Source organism: Amia ocellicauda, chromosome 11, assembly GCF_036373705.1.
Source record: "Amia ocellicauda isolate fAmiCal2 chromosome 11, fAmiCal2.hap1, whole genome shotgun sequence".
NCBI lineage: Eukaryota > Metazoa > Chordata > Actinopteri > Amiiformes > Amiidae > Amia > Amia ocellicauda.
In genome coordinates, this window is record NC_089860.1 from 17,868,099 (window position 1) to 17,884,600 (window position 16,502).

The 16,502-nt window shown below is 35.9% G+C and overlaps 1 protein-coding gene across 2 annotated transcripts in view; it reads left to right on the plus strand.

The window, feature by feature from the left end:
* camk2a (calcium/calmodulin-dependent protein kinase II alpha) overlaps positions 1 to 5,214 on the plus strand; it is a 72,918-nt gene extending 67,704 nt beyond the window's left edge. For both annotated transcript variants that reach the window (XM_066716783.1, XM_066716784.1), the window contains one exon: positions 20 to 5,214. The gene's annotated coding sequence lies outside the window, so the exon portion shown is untranslated. The remainder of the gene's footprint in view (positions 1 to 19) is intronic.
* The last annotated feature ends 11,288 nt before the right edge of the window (positions 5,215 to 16,502 follow it).

Genomic DNA, 16,502 nt, shown 5'->3' on the forward strand with positions numbered 1-16,502 from the left:
CTGTTTGTTTATTTTCCAGCTGAACTATTAGATTGGAGAAAGTGAAGTAAACAAATCTCTCCTCGAAGCCTGAGATCAGCTTTCCACGTGGAAACTGTCAGATGTCGGTTCACCCGGGGAATGATGGCCTCTGCATTTCATATCTTACTTGAAACCTGTTTACAGTTCCACTCAAAACGAATGCTATTATACAAACGCTATCATTAATATGTATATATAATACTGTATATATACATAATTCATATCTTTTTTTTCCAGCTTTTCATTTCTGCGTAGAAGCATGAGAATCAAAAAAATAATAATCATAACGAATACATTTATTGTTATCTAACTTTATAAATATCCAGTTAAAGTTTGGCTTTCCGTAAACCATTTGCTGTATTCTTGACTTCAAGCTGTGGTAACCCACTTTCTCTCTGACCAACCTGACCATTTCTTTAGAGGATTTATTGATGCAAACGGCAGTTATTCTTTCCAGTGTTTTTGAAACCGTCAGCCACTAAAATAGAAAAATATGTCAATATTTCCTATGTGCAATACACAATCAAATGTCTTTCTATGACAAAATAATTGTTTAAGTTAGTAATGATCATTTAATTAATGAATTTGGTCTAATATGCCCATTTACAAATACATAACATATTATCATTCCTGAATGTATGAGGCTGTGACAGTCAGTGTAGTTTAAACAGTGTTAACCTGCGTGTGCATTTATCCCATTTTAATTAGGTTCATATATACATCACTGTTGATGATGATGATGATAATAATAATAATAATAATAATAATAATAATAATAATAATAATAATAATAATAATAATGTGTAGCTCCTAGACAGATTGAAGGCTATGGTCCCTGATCTGGAAACTGTCGAGGTTATTCATGTATAATTAAGAATACATTTACATATGAACTAATTTCTTAGTAGTATTAACAGAAACATCAGTAGTGTGGAAGAAACAATGATGGTTTGCCATTTTCCATTTACACAGGGGACATGCAAACCGATTTGCCTGAATGATCGGAGCTAATGATGTACAGCAGAGTATACCTAGAGCACCTGTTCTTCTAGCTCAGTGATTATCAACAAAATGTAATTATGAAATCAAATTGTAAAAATGGTATATGGCAGATATTTTATAGACATATATATCAATGGAGTGGAAAGAATTTATGATTCATTTTCATTGTTGAATTGTACTTTTAGTTAGAGGGTAGAAAATACGTAGTTTGAAATAGATTTGCATAATAATAATATTTTGTAAATTACACTCTTCAGATATGAAAATACGCACACGTGGCAGGGATATATTCAAGCAAAGACAGGGAATACACTGAATAAATAGTAAGTACACTGCAAGGTGATACTGATCCTTTGTTAAAAAAACTCTTAGTAGAAAATGACCTAATAACTTTTTTTAAAGCCGCAAAATGATAATCAATGTCAAAATTCTTGCTGATGGAAGAAGATAACTAAACACATTTAATACAGTCAAAGTAGATGGGTTTGACTTTTGCAGGTTTTTGAAGCACTTTGCTATTGTTCTTCCATTGAAGATGAAATCTCGTTTAATGATCACACTCTGTTTTACAGCATATCCATTATCCATAAACATGCAACGATATGCAGGTAATTATAATAACAGTATATGTGGAAATATGAGTAGTGTACTGCTTGCACGAGAATAACACATTTATTGCAATAAGCATATAGGTGTTGTATAGAACTGTGTGCTAAAACCTAAGATCAATAGAGATGCACAGTTATTTACATTAGTTAATGATCATCATTATTTATGTGTTCTATTTCTGATTATAATCACAAGAGTAAATTCCACTATAATGGTTATATATTCAAATGGCGGAAAAATATCACACACCATTCGAATTTTGTATTAAATATATCACCGCAAATCACAACAAACTTTGTTCAAAGTTCAAAGTATCCTGATTGTCTTTTAATCTTGAAATACACTCTGATATGCAAGCATTGTTATGTCTTGCTAATGTTTAGAAGTATCAGTATTTCTAAAGAATGATATAGGTTATATAATCCTTATAGTGTTAGCCAGATAAGTTAGATGATTGCAACACTTACAAATCCTCTATAACTTTGGCTGAATTTGGCATAGATTCACATAGAGATTAATCTATTCATCTCAATCTTAACAAGGATACTCTTCATCTGGAAAACGTAAGGAAACAAACAACTGAACAAACCTTTCAGTGCTTTGGTTTTAGGGGCAGATCCTTTAAAACTGTCAGTACAACATATTCATGAGATTATGTTTGAGCAAATAAACTATTGGAAACAGTGTTCCTCTTAAGGGTATATTGTACATATTCTGATTTCTACTGGGCGTTCTGGAGAGAGACAAACAAAGCCTATTTGTTCTAAACTAGGATCTTGTTTTGAAGATGTGGATATTTTTTATGGCTTAATATACAGATTGTATATTTGTTTCTAAGTGGTTTTTAATGTGAAAATGGATACTGCAGCTTTAATATCAGAACTTCCAGCAGAACAGTTTTCTGCATTTTTCTTTCTTGTGCAAGTAAAGCATCTTCCATGCATTTGTGGATCATAGGGATTAAAGAAGGGAAAGAAACGAACGTCTTGGGCCGATGTGCAGAAATGAGTCCACATTAAGAGCGCATGTCTTAGGTCCTGGAACACTCTTGATCCCTGTGTAAAAGGCAACAATTTACAGTAATATTTCTGGTCTCAAATGCAAAGCTCCAGCATTTCCATTAAAGCATGCAGTTTTAGTACTAATGTGGGCCTGTGTGGTGGTGTTGTTTTAAAATAGTTTAAACATTCAGCCAAAATTGTTAAACAGTACATATTGACTATTTGGGGAAATGTAAATAACTGCCAAATGATTTTCCTAGAGGCATACCTTTAAGGAGTTTTAGAGTAAGCTATTTATTTTATTTATTTGCCTTCAATAGGGTACAGTGGACCTGTTTTATTGTTGTTTTTTTTCTTCAAAATTATACTTTCCAAAGCAAGATTATTTGGGTTTATAATTAGTGTAAAACACAGAGAATAATTTTCAAAATGGAAACAAAACATTGTTTGTTTCTTGGTAATTAAACATAGCAGGAAATCCATGAATGGAAACTGAAGTTCAATTTACAATCATGCACAGTTTACTGTATATTCGGATGCCTTTCTTATTACGAATCAGCGCACAAGGGCATTGTGACTCTGAAATCTGATTTTAGATTTATTTGGCATGATTATTAGATACCAAAAAATACAACTGAATGTTTTGGTAGTTGCCCGGCTCTGAGTTATATCACTGACACAAATGGAGAGCCAAGAAAAGCAGATGCAACATAAAAACAGCATATTGTTGCAGACTTTGTTTTAGAAACATGGATTAAACCATCATGCCATGTTGCCCACAATACAATGTCATTTTTCCCTCGCAGAGTCAGCATTTAATGGGTAGCCAGAGCATCTGGTTCTAACTTGAGTACCAGAGGGCACAAACAAAGGGTTTTCAATGAAATTACATTAAATCACTTCAGTGGAATCCATGTCGCAAACCTTTAAGCTTCAGCAAACCATTAAAAAGCAAGAGATGAGGCAGAGAGACACACCAGTATTTCATTCTTCTTTTGCAAAAGGGCTAATCTCTTTCTTTGAAAACACTTCCCATATATTAGTTTAATTCTGCAACAATTAAAAAATATACTAATTCACTTCATAAATAAGCCATGATTAAAATATTAAGAACTGAAGAATGAACTCAAAGAACTAATATGCGGTCCAAAGCATGAAACCTTATGCAAGAATAAAAACAGCCCATAATAATTAAAACAAAAATAATAATAAAATAAACTGAGTATTAATTATTCATCTAATTGCTACCGACTTTATAGTCTATCAACTTAATGATTTGTCATTAACACTTATCAAGAAATCTCACGGGCACTATGCTACATTAACCTTTTAAATATCATATTGATGACATAATAGGATGATATAATACAAAGCAAATGGAAACAAACAGCTGCACATGTTTTTTCTCCTGCTTCGTGCGTCCTCTGCTGGACTGTAGGAACATTTCAGTTTCTGTTTTTGTATTTCTCTCGCATTTGATTTGGACTTTCAAATACACCATTTTCTTTGGGTATCCTAAATAGGTCCACTAAACCCTTAATACATATGAAGGCTTTGTTTTTTTTTTCTTTTTGGTTTGTTTGTTTACCAGAGTTATTTTGATGGTTTGTGTCTATTTTGTAATTTTTTAAAATTCTTTAATTCTGCCTGCCTCATGTTAAAATGCTAAATAATAAGTGCTATTATGTAATGGGCGCAAACACAAAAAAAAGAGAGACAATCTGAGAAGAAATGCTGTGCTTTTTCACACATGGAGTAAAACCAAACACAATAGGATGGGAAATACCAAGGGAATGATAGGGGATACAGTGAAGGAACATACTTCTTTCCAAAAGTCCTGTTAAAGACATCTTCTCTGATAGTTTTGTATAACCCAATAGTTAGCCAAATTAATGGCTATGATCTTTTTATGAACAATGGTTATATATGATCACCAGTTTCAAATGGATTAGTAACCATTCTTTTTTATGGAAATATTGGCACAATAAAGCACAAATTATTGCAATGGGACACCAGTGGTTTCCCTCTGGCCTCCTTGTAATTTTGGATTGTCCATATATTGACAAACTAGCAAGTCAGTATGCTGCAGCACATACGAATGTAATACAGTTTCTTGAGTTACAGAGGAGATGCACATGAATTGTATTTACATATATTGATTATACAAAAACGAAGGCTTAAAAATGTATGTTTAACTCCGTGTGTAGGAAGGCAGTGTTGACCGGTTATAAACGACTGTAGACAATAGCAGAGAGGGGGAAAAATGAATCAAAACAAAACAAAAAACAAACAAAAACGAAAAAAAAGCAGGAACTGAATTCTGGTTGTGCATCAGTTGTATTTGTACTTTCTTGTGAATTGAATGACTGCCTTATGTATATTTTTTGTAGGTGACTTTGATATTATTGTAAACTATTGTATCACTGCAGAATGATGGTGGTTTAAAATATATAAAAAAAGTTTGTTGTTTTTCTTTTGTTTACTTTATTTTTAATGAATGTTTGTAGGTTCTATTGAAAAGATCACTGCCAATATATAATATTAAATGGTGTTTCACAAATAAAGCAGTATTTACCAGTTACTGGGTGTCTTGTGTTCATTTCAGGTATCTGACATTTCCCCTGTTTTCTGTTCTGTATGTAGTTATTTATTACTTACTGTTTTAATTCCATAGTGGAGCCTCCCCCCCAATGTATTATTTGAGAGAGGATTTTCAGTTTGCCCCTTTTACAATATGTTTGATTATTTTGTTTTAGTAATTCAGTAGAGAGTTGTTGCTATCATTTCTAATGTATTGTTCAGTCTAAATTATTGTGTACGAGTTTTCTGATGACACACATACAGGCCTAAAAGAAGACGTGATTAATACACACAATACTTTAAAATCACCCTTAGCTCAATTTGGAACTTGACTATTACATTTGTTAGCCCATCTCAAGCTAAATTGGAAGTGTGCACATGTATTTTAAACAGGCTTAGGATTTCATACTTGTGTTTATTTGAACAGACTGCTTGCTTATCTTCACAGATCACTTACCAGTCATGCTCAGATTTTCAAACACACAGAATGTATGGTATTGAGAAACCATCCTTCCTTCACGGCATTAATGTAGTTACAGATAGCTAGGCATGTCATTTATGTAAGCCTTCATTTTGTCACACAGCTTCTTCAAGGACTACACACACATCCACACCCACACAGGAAACAAAAATGTACCAATCTGAAAGAGTACCTGTTGTGGGATATTTTAAACAGGTTACACACATTTTGAGATGTAATGAGTACCTAAGAGAGAAATGTATTTACAAATAGAGTGAGCTGTTGAGATGTTATATTGGTATTCTTACCACAGGCTCTGAAATTAGATATATTTGAGATTGTGAATGACCATTATTGTTTAATAACAAGTTCAGGAAGACTTTTGTTTGTATCGGCCTGATTTTCACAGAAGATGTAGACTTTGACGGGGTTTGTGCTCATGTCACAATCAAAAACAACACAAGGCGATGTCTAAAGAAGCCTGTAAAAGGCTGGTTTATGGCCAAGTTGCAAAACTTTGAATGCAGCGCATGCAGAGCTGAAAGGGATGAGGTTTCGTGTGCGCTACAGCAACAATAAGGGAAGTTCAAAAATAAGTACAACCTACAGATGTTCTCAGTTTCAGCCGTCAAAAAGATAGACAGGTAGGTTTTTGCTAGTACACACATTAAGCTTGCAAACTTCAGATGAGAAAAGAAGCTAATATAAAGGAAATATATGTATATACACAGGGAGATAAAGAAAGAGACAGAGGGGGGAGACAGAAAACCTTTCCTCATTCATTATCTAAGTGTTATTTTGTCTACCACATTTCCCACCTCTACTGCAAGTGTTGTTTTCTTCATTCACACATTCTGACATCCAGTGCCTTTTAATTTCATATGCAGCATTTGAGTAAAAACCTAAACACAAAACCCTGTGCAACAACGGTACAGGTAAACCAGAACGAAAGTCGACAATGGAGAGAATACACTGTATACAGTGTCAAATTCAACACAAACAGTGTTAAGATACTCATCTATAAGATGTACTAACAGTGTAAATTGTAACTGTTACAGGAGTAATTTATTTCTGGGGACTGGTGGACAAATTGTCCCTGCCTTCTGAGCTCAAATCACAAATGTACTCAGCTGAGGGAGATTAATAAAAATGATGAAGTACTAACAGAAGTAATATTACTGAAGTGACACACCATAGAGAACACACAGTTAGACAACATCAAATTAATTGTACCTAATCATTATGTAATCATGTTATTATGCAATATTGCAGTAACATTATAGATACAATCCTGAAGAACTGGCTCTTTTCCAACACACAGGGATGCAGATCTTTAAGCCCCGGTGAGGCTTTAATTAATATTCAATTGACATATTTTGTAACAGTTTTTTATGTGGAATTTCTATATATTGATTTTAGCAGTGGCACAGAAGCAGTGAAGTAATATATGCATGAAACCATGGAAACACATGTGAGCAAAACAGTATTTGATTTAATTACCACAGAAGGCCATATGAAAAATTAAAATCGGATTAACATTTGTAATGAATCTGTGTTTATACAGTATAAGGAAAATATGCATTATGATAAAGCAAATATGATATGGAATGTGAAGTGATCATAGGAAATATCAATATAACATATAAGATATAACATCTAAATAGTTTATCATTAAGGAAAATTTGAATATTAACCACAGAAGAAATCCTGCCTAAAAATATGCCAATATATACAACCAATATAAGACTATTGCTAATAGTATGCTGCTCAATACACTTTGTGCTGCATGCTGTAGCTGATTACTCATGTTAAGTCATTGTTAAGTCTGAAAAACATTTAAAACATAATTACATGATTATTAAAACATGTTCTGTCAGTGTTTACACTTACAGAATGACTATGCCTGGCTTTAAACGATTCAAACTATGAAATAATTGTTAATTGCACAAACTTAATTGTGTGTTTCTATTGAGTTGAAAGATAAAAAAAAAAAATTACTCAAATTGTAATTTGCAATTGGCAGGTGTCTTGAAATAAGTGTTTGATCTGCTCTTGGAAGCTCAATTTGCTCCATGTCATGAGCATCCAAATCCTTCGTGGTGTCTCTCTGGCACACACACAACATTTGGTGGATTTAAAGGGCTCTCCAGACCTCTCCACAACAGTGCCTGGTTTAGCAACACCTTCCCCCAGCAATGCAGGAAAAATGACAGAATATAGGGAGATTTCTACAGTTTCTACTATGGATGAGCTGCGTCATGAGCTCATGCTTTGAAAATAATTTCAGGATTTATTAGAGGTTGTCTGTGGCTTACATGTCACATGGTCACTACTGACTGTCAGGTCCTGGCAGTGACACCAGGAGGCTTGCATGGTTAGGCTCTTGAGACTCATATTAAAAGTCAGTGTCAGTATGAACATTCAGGTCCCTTTGAATAAAACCAATTAGGCTTTTTCACCCACTGTGGTTACTTGTATTCACAGAATTAAGAATGTCACTCGGCAGTGCACGGTTGCACGATCTGCACTGTAAGTTTATTTTTACAGTTTTTTTCTGCAAATAATAATGCAGGTACTCCCTGCTATACATAAACCATGACATATTTAAACTCAGAAATACATAATTGAACCACAAACATGCACATACAGTACCACATGGACTTAATGCCTGGTTTAGGCTTCCTGCTTGCGGAAGAATACATGCTTTCTATAGAGTGAAATAATGTATGCTTTTCCTAGATCCGATAAAAAGGATGATTTCCAACAGGCAAAATACATGCACTGTAAGTTGTCGCATCATGTATGTATGACATGAGCAGTAGTCGTGTGTCTTTCCTACTGGCCAAGATTAGAGATGTGTCATTCTTTTCTGATAGAGACAGACTTATTTTGCAGAAGCGATGAGTGAAAGTGAACGTATAGCTGAACGTATTTAGAACATAAAGGCTTGTCTAAGTTAAATTAGTCAGTCTTTGGCTTTTGTTTTTTTAAGAGCAGTGGTTATTGGTCTTGCCAGGATATAGAAATGGCTCTCTGTAATGCAAGTCTTCACAGCTCGCTGGTATTGATTTTGTTTCTTCAGACTGCACACTGTAAGTATTTTAGCTATCATTTTTTGCTGATCATAATAGTAATATTTGTAGATATACACACAGATTAATACAAAACTAAATTTTGATATCTGAATAACTAAAACATTATTAAACAAACAAAACAAACAAAAATGTTTTGTCAACATTGCTTCTTTAAATAAGAGAAGGTGAATTTGGTTCCTCAGAGAGCTCTAGTGTGAACATAAATATACACCTTTATTCAATTATGCATAATTGAGAAAGTATTTATTTTTAATTCCACTTGTATTGTTCTCTTTCTGGGTGATGATCACAAAACGCTTCACATTGAAATAGTATTGCTACTGAAATAAAAGCATAGGAAATGTATCTCAGTCTGAATCAAATCACAGTAGATGGCTCCTTGCAACAGCAGCCTCTGTAACTAAGTTTTCTCTTCTTCAAAGCATTTAAGTTTCTAAATGGCCAGAATGTAGTTATTATCTCTGATAATAACCTCAGACATTTGTCCCCATTAACATGACTAGAGGGAACCTCATTCATTGTATTTTTATTTATTTACAGTAACTACAAAAGAAAGTGTGATAGTAACCAGAAATCACGCAGAGTCTGTGCGTCTTTCCCTGCCGGGCGTCCCAGTGATTAATACTAGTAGAGATGTGTCCTGGAGCTTTAAAGACACCAGAGTTGTAAAGTTAAAAAATGGTGCCATTACATTCTATGGACAGTATGAGAAGAGAGCAGCTCTGTTCCCAAATGGGACGCTGATGTTGAAGGAGCCCATGAGAAATGACAGTGGATCTTATAAACTAGAGGTTTTTAAAGATGGAAAATGTGTGATGACAGGGAGCATCTGGCTTGAATTACAAGGTAGGTTCTTCTTAGCAGGTAAGGCCATTTAGGCCATGTATTTATCTCAACATAAGCTACAAAAATGCTGAAACTTTCAAATAAATAATATAAATACAGCTTGTCAGTTATTTGAAATTTTAGATCAATAAAAACAGTATATGCTTTCACCTCCCCTACACAGAGAGACAAAATAGAAGTGGAAGTTCACAGAAATTATATCAAAGAACAGGAAAACAATATAAGCACTGTAAGAATACATTTTAAGATTTAAACCAGTGTGGGAATTGTACTTTGAAGTATGTAGTACATTCACTTTCAGATCCAGTCTCTGAGCCAGACGTGCAATACTCCTGTACAAGTGATGGGATTGTAGAACTGAACTGTACCGTGGACAGAGGAGACAATGTGTCTTTCAAATGGAGTTTATTCAATGGAAGTCAGTCCAGCAGCCTTGGATTCATTGCTGGATGGAAAGCTGTCCTCTCTGTGGGACAAAATGTCTCTGGGGAGTTTGTCTGCACTGTGGAGAACAACGTCAGCACAGAGATAAGCAAACCTCTGAAACCTTTTTGTAACAGTATGTGTTTTTATTTGTGTTTGTTTTATTTACTTTCAGAGAAAACTAGTTTCAAGTGTTATTTTTCACTTGTTACTCATTATAATATTGTATTCTACAGATTTTTGCTAGATTCCCAGGTAATTAGAAGAAAGGTCCTATCCCACAATATTCTGAATTTCACTTGATGAGCATTATAGTTTTATGAGATTCTGGGATAAACAGACTACTAGCAACCAGAGCAGCAAGACAGACTAAATGCCCCCATCTTGTTTTCAACCTCTCTAATGTTTTTCTTATTAATATTAATAATGTCCTATGGTCTCTTTTCTCGTTAAGCTTTGCAGGAACAAATATTTGTTATAATATTTCAAAAGCCATAGAAATGCAAAAGGGTATTTACATTCTGCCTCCCATCTCTGTATTGCTTTAGCAAGTGCAGTGCAATGCACTACAGACTGCCCCGAGGATTCAGAAACTAACAATGAAAAAGGTAAGTGTCACACTTGACTCCACAGAGAGTCAGTGTTGTATAGAGATCAGGTGCAGGAAGAGACTTGGTCGGAACAGGTTTAGGTCGGGAACTGGCAAACGGTGCAATAAAGGCAAGGCAAGGTAAGAGACGTGGTCGGGGTCACAAAGCAGAAGGTCAGTCGATTGAGCGTTCAAGACAGTAAAGGGAAATCCAGGAAGCAGAACACAGGAAGGCAACTGAGGGTCAGTAAACATGAGATCAACATCCAGGAATATGCTTAGAGATGCAGTGCAGAAACTAACAAGACTTAGCATTGAATGTAAGAAACGGGGGTTAAATACAGAGCAGAGGGAAGCAGGGGACAGGGATGTGTAGGGATTGTCAAATGGGAGCAGAGAGTAGATGATGAACGTGCACATGGTGATGAGGAATGTTAATTGGATAATTGCTCTTGGAGCTGGGGAAAGTGAAAGACAGGCTTAGTATTCTGGAGATGATGACCTCTGGAGCAGGGGTGGATCTACAGGGGGGCAAGGGGGGGCAGCTGCCCCCCTTACTGTAGTGCTTTCCCCCCTGCTGGCCCCCTAACTTCAGTTCCTAAAATGATAGACGTGAGAAACACCATCCGCAACCCCCCCGCCCCCCCGCTAGCACCATGGACAAAACACTGTCAGCACCCCCCATTAATTTGGCGAATCGCGGGGATACATTTAGGTATTGAAAAACAGAATATACTTTCACCTCCCCTACACAGAATAATACATGTATTTTTCATAATAATTACATGTTAATTATAATAATGATTATAGTGATGCATTAGGAAAAATGTTTAGATGGTGTGCTTGTGATCTGCATATGTCTTATGCACTAGCATTTTAATTACGAATGCATCAGATTAACATTTTATCATCTGTCTGGTTTATGGAAACAGGTCTTCTTGTATTATTACAACTCATGTGGACTCTTGTCGCCATTATTATTTTTGTTTGCACAATCAAAATAATCAATAAACATCAAAAACAAAAGCAATAATTAAGATTAAATCATAAAATACCAATTTCATTTGTCATCTGTGCTTCGTTAAATAAAAGGTGAATTTGGTTCCTCAGAGAGTTCAAGTGCGAACAGAAGTATAATCTGTTTGATTTAAAATAACTGTGCATAATTGAGAGTAAATATTTAGTTTGAATTCCACTTTCTGGGCGAAGATCACAAAACGCTTCACATTGAAATAGTATTGCTACTGAAATAAAAGCATAGAAAATGTATCTCAGTCTGAATCAAATCACAGTTGATTGGGAACTGAACTCCTTGCAACAGCAGCCTCTGTAACTCAGTTTTCTCTTCTTCAAAGCATTTCAGTTTCTAAATGGCCATAATGTAGTTATTATCTCTGATAATAACCTCAGACATTTGTCCCCATTAACATGACTAGAGGGAACCTCATTCATTGTATTTTTATTTATTTACAGTAACTACAAAAGAAAGTGTGATAGTAACCAGAAATCACGCAGAGTCTGTGCGTCTTTCCCTGCCGGGCGTCCCAGTGATTAATACTAGTAGAGATGTGTCCTGGAGCTTTAAAGACACCAGAGTTGTAAAGTTAAAAAATGGTGCCATTACATTCTATGGACAGTATGAGAAGAGAGCAGCTCTGTTCCCAAATGGGACGTTGATGTTGAAGAAGCCCATGAGAAATGACAGTGGATCTTATAAACTAGAAGCGTTTGATGATGGAAAATCTGTGATTGCAGGGAGCATCTGGCTTGATGTACAAGGTAGGTTCTTCTTAACATGTAAAAAATGAATGAAATACCTTCATAAAATCTGTAGGCCATGTATTTATTTAAAGATAAGCTATGAAAATGCTTGAACTTTCAAATACATAAAAAAGATTGGTTGCGAATGCAACCACAGTTATCCAAGAAAGGAAGTACAGCCCAACGGGGAAGGGGTTACACCAGTCACCATGGATTGCTCTTACTGTGTGACAACGGTGTATATAAATAGCGGGGCAACAGAACGCTATGCTTTTCACTGTACAACACAGGAGCAACTTCTTGTGCAACTAGAACAGCTAAGAGTAAAGTAATAACAGTTAAACTGCATTACCAACAAACTATGTACAAAACGGGGCAATGAGAAATCAGCTCTCCACCACATGCCACAGGAGCAACGGCCTCCTGCTCAATTGACTGAGAGCGTGTGATGAACGGGAGCTCCTGTCATCACCTGAATGGAAATAATCTGTGCGTATTGTACTGTGTTCTTATTCATGAACCATGTAAACAGTTTGTTATTGCTAGCATATTCATAATCCTTATTCATATTTAAGAGCATAGACAAATGTTAATTTCCAACACTGTTTACCCTCTGTTTTCTTTCTCCCTTCCTATATCAATAATGTGATCTACACCAGTGATCAATGTGTCTTCCCTTTTGTATCACTACTGTGTGTGGCGATCCAATTTAGCTTAGCTTAGCTATCCCTTTAGTTTTGTGTTTGGTTGTACGCTTCACGTTTCTTACTAGTCCGTTGAGAAGCCATAGTTGTCGTCTATAGCCAGAGCGCGGCGTCTCCACCCTGCTAATGAATGTTCCAGTTTACTATAGCATCATTAGAGGGGAAAGGGGTTTATAGTAAACCCAGATTTTAATCTATAAACTGTTACACAATTAATGTTATATACATTAGATCAGTATTAATATATTTAATTGTAATCTCTAACTGTAGGGAAGTGTAGATTACTGTTTATTATTCACTTAAAATGTTTTTTGTAGCTCTCTATATCCTATCCTTTTGGTTTATTCTATCAAGGGAAGGGTGGGTATATAAGGACCAAAGTTAAGATCAGGGGGAGGGCATTTAGTAACACACTTGTTGGTTCACATGCTTGTTGGTTCACCATGTTACTACACCCTCTTAAGCATTATTTGGCTGTGCTATGCGCAGCTCTTTTTACACTATATTCCTACAATGCGCACATCATTTGAAAGCGTATTCTCTTGGCTACCAGTTCATTCTCAAACACATGCGATTTACAGTTTACGTGTTGCCCGCCGTCATTCAGTGCCCGGGGGAATACACGGGGGTCTGCTCTGGGGGAAGAAGTCTCATTCAGATGGTCAAAGATCACTCAGTTTCAGATCAATCGATTAGATTTCTATGAATATGATTAATCCAGTATATATTATTTGATGTTTCAAGAAAAACTGGAAATATTGAGGTGTTCTATAATGCTTGACCGGTAGTGTATGTATGCGGACCAAAGAGTGCAATAAAATATATATGGAGCCAACTGAAGTCGCAAGTTTGTGTTTTTTAATTAATCAAAATAAAAGAGAAAAAGGCTCTTGCTTACAGACCAAGGTATCTCTAAGGGCAAAAATGGCAAAGAGGATTTCTTGCATGGGTGTCATGTTATATGGAAACAGGAAACACGAAGGGGCTGTTTGAGTGACACTCACAGGGGTCTATATGCGGCTTTAATAGAAAAATACCGTTAGAATATTTTTTTAAGATGATGTGAGATAAAAATGCATCAAATGTTCCAGCATCATTCCAACTCAGTCAGCTAGATCATATGCAAACCAGTGTGGGAATTGTATTTTGAAGTATTTAGTACATACACTTTCAGATCCAGTCTCTGAGCCCAATGTGAAATTCTCCTGTAAAACTGATGGGATTGTGGAACTGAACTGTACAGTGGACAGAGGAGACAATGTGTCTTTCAAATGGAGATTAGTCAATGGAAGTCAGTCCAGCAGACTTGGATTCATTGCTGGATGGAAAGCTGTCCTCTCTGTGGGACAAAACATCTCTGGGGAGTTTGTCTGCACTGTGGAGAACAACGTCAGCACAGAGATAAGCAAACCTCTGAAACCTTTTTGTAAAAGTGAGTGTGAGTGTTTTAATTTGTGTTTGTTATATTTACTGTGTGAGAAAACTAGTTTAATGTGTTATTTCTTACTTGTTACTCATCATAATATTTTGTCCTACACATTTTGATTTATACACAGGTAAATAGAAGAAAGGTCCTATTCTACAATATTCTGAATTTCACTTGATAGGCAAGTCTGTCCTCAACAGCAGGTGCATAAGGACATAAGGGGTTTCTTTTTGAAACTGACTAGTAACACCAACCAGAGCAGCAAGACAGACTAAATGGCCCCATCGTGTTTTCAACCTGTCTTATGCTTTTCTTATTAATATAATTTTCCTGTGTTCTATTTGTTGTAATATTTCAAAAGCCATAGAAATGCACACATTTATATTCTGCCTCCTGTCTCTGTATTGCTTTAGCAAGTGCAGCGCAATGCACTACAGACTGCCCTGCAGATTCACAACAAAATAAGATAAAAATAGGTAAGTGTCCTTCTTGACATGAGTTACATGTTCATCAGCAAAATAAAAAGGCAGACAGGGTGGGGCAATAAAATATCTATCTGTTTATGACATGGTTCTCAATCACACCACTTTTGGGTGTAACTATATCCAATCAGGTGTACAATTATTTAGCAAAGACTTATATAACACAATTATGTACAGATCTTCTGTCCCATGTGACCATATTAAAAATGAGCTTCATACAGCAAGGATCTTTGTTTTACAGAAAGAAAGAAAGAAAGAAAGAAAGAAAGAAAGAAAATGAATATATCTATATTCTGTGCACTGTGAAAACACACTACTGTTCAAAAGTTTGGGGTCACTTAGAAATATTATTTGTTTTCAAAAGAAAAGCAGTTTTTGTGTCCATTAAAATGACATCAAATTTATCAGAAATACAGTGTAGACATTGTTAATGTTGTACATGAATATTGTAGCTGGAAACGGCTGATTTGTAATGGAATATCTACATAGGCGTACAGAGGCCCATTATCAGCAACCATCAGTCCCATGTTCCAATGTTGTGTCTGCTAATCCAAGTTTATCATTTTAAAAGGCTAATTGATCATTAGAAAACCCTTTAGCAATTTTGTTAGCACAGCTTCAAACTGTTGATTAAATAAGCAATAAAACCGGCCTTCTTTAGACTAGTTTAGTATCTGGAGAATCAGCAATTGTGGGTTCAATTACAGGCTCAAAATGACCAAAAACAAAGAACTTTCTTCTGAAACTCATCAGTCTATTCTTGTTCTGAGAAATGAAGGCTATTCCATGCGAGAAATTGCCAAGAAACTGAAGATCTCGTACAACGCTGTGTACTACTCCCTTCACAAACTGGCTCTAACATAATAGAAAGAAGAGTGGGAGGCCCTGGTGCACAACTGAGCAAGAGGACAAATACATTAGAGTGTCTAGTTTGAGAAACAGACGCCTCACAGGTCCTCATATGGCAGTTTCATAGTACCCTCAAAACACCAGTCTCAACGTCAACACTGAAGAGGCGACTCTGGCATGCTGGCCTTCTAGGCAGAGTGGCAAAGAAAAAGCCATATCTCAGACTGGCCAATAAAAAGAAAAGATTAAGATGGGCAAAAGAACACAAACACTGGACAGAGGAAGATTGGAAAAAAGTGTTATGGACTGACAAATCTGAGTTTGAGGTGTTCGGATCACAAAGACGAACATTCGTGAGACCTAGACCAAATGAAAAGATGCTGGAGGAGTACTTGACACCATCTGTCAAGCATGGTGGAGGCAATGTGATGGTCTGGGGGTGCTTTGGTGGTGGTAAAGTTTGAGATTTGTACAGGGTAAAAGGAATCTTGACGAAGGAAGGCTATTACTCCATTTTGCAATGCTATGCCATACCCTGTGAATGGCGCTTGTGTAAACCATGAAACGAGTCTCTTCGGAGGTAGACGTGTTGTTTGGGGTTCAGCTTACATCAGGACTCCTTGACACAATTTATTGTTCCTGGCACTTTTGTTT